The 1,256-nt window shown below is 56.0% G+C and overlaps 1 non-coding gene across 1 annotated transcript; it reads right to left on the bottom strand.

Annotated features, from left to right (window-relative positions):
• trnar-ucu (transfer RNA arginine (anticodon UCU)) lies at positions 1 to 88 on the bottom strand. Its single transcript is given in 2 exon segments — positions 1 to 36; positions 52 to 88. It is a non-coding gene; the product is annotated as a tRNA-Arg (tRNA).
• Between the last annotated feature and the right edge of the window lie 1,168 nt (positions 89 to 1,256).

Genomic DNA, 1,256 nt, shown 5'->3' with positions numbered 1-1,256 from the left:
CGACTCGGGTGGGACTCGAACCCACAACCTTTGAATGCCTTTAACATTAACTAGAAGTCCAATGCGCTATCCATTGCGCCACAGAGCCGATGACATGCTAGGGTTTCAAATTACACTATACAGGGATAGTTATTCTTCGTCAAATGCAGTAGCAAAATACTGTGGCTGAAATCCGAAATAACAACAGAAAACGCTGGAAAAACTCAGCAGGCCAGGCAGCATCCGTGGAGAGAGAGACAGAGTTAACGTTTCAGGTCGATGACCCTTCGTCACTCCAGAATGATGCGGGACTGATTAACTTTTGTTCATGTTTCTGTCCTGGAGATACAAGTGGATTGCAGCTGTTAATCATAACAGGGTTTAGAGGGAACTTCCTGCATTAATCAAACCACCAACAGCCTCCAGTTTTCAATCAAATCTCCCCATCTCAGAGAAAGAGAGAGAGAGCATCGGCGGGAAACTCGAGCAGCAGAGCGGGGCTATAAAAGGCCCCAGAGACCAGGTAAGGCCTCACAGCGTCGGCAGAAATCTCGAGCGGCAGAGCGGGGCTATAAAAGGCCCCAGAGACCAGGTAAGGCCTCACAGCGTCGGCGGGAAACTCGAGCGGGGCAATAAAAGGCCCCAGAGACCAGGTAAGGCCTCACAGCGTCGGCGGGAAACTCGAGTGGCAGAGCGGGGCAACAAAAGGCCCCAGAGACCAGGTAAGGCCTCACAGCATCGGCGGGAAACTCGAGCGGCAGAGCGGGGCTATAAAAGGCCCCAGAGACCAGGTAAGGCCTCACAGCGTCGGCGGAAATCTCGAGCGGGAGAGCGGGGCTATAAAAGGCCCCAGAGACCAGGTGAGGCCTCACAGCGTCGGCGGGAATCTCGAGCGGCAGAGCAGGGCTATAAAAGGCCCCAGAGACCAGGTAAGGCCTCACAGCGTCGGCGGAAAACTCGAGCGGCAGAGCGGGGCTATAAAAGGCCCCAGAGACCAGGTAAAGCCTCACAGCATCGGCGGGCATCTCGAGCGGCAGAGCGGGGCTATAAAAAGCCCCAGAGACCAGGTAAGGCCTCACAGCGTCGGCGGAAAACTCGAGCGGCAGAGCGGGGCTATAAAAGGCCCCAGAGACCAGGTAAAGCCTCACAGCATCGGCGGGCATCTCGAGCGGCAGAGCGGGGCTATAAAAAGCCCCAGAGACCAGGTAAGGCCTCACAGCGTCGGCGGGACACTCGAGCGGCAGAGCGGGGCTATAAAAGGCTCCAGAGACCATAAG

Source organism: Somniosus microcephalus, unplaced genomic scaffold, assembly GCF_052327205.1.
Source record: "Somniosus microcephalus isolate GS21.2 unplaced genomic scaffold, FLI_Smic_1.0 unresolved_chr1, whole genome shotgun sequence".
NCBI classification, from domain to species: domain Eukaryota; kingdom Metazoa; phylum Chordata; class Chondrichthyes; order Squaliformes; family Somniosidae; genus Somniosus; species Somniosus microcephalus.
Note: the sequence above shows the minus strand (reverse complement) of the source record. Positions and strands in the feature narration are given on the sequence as shown.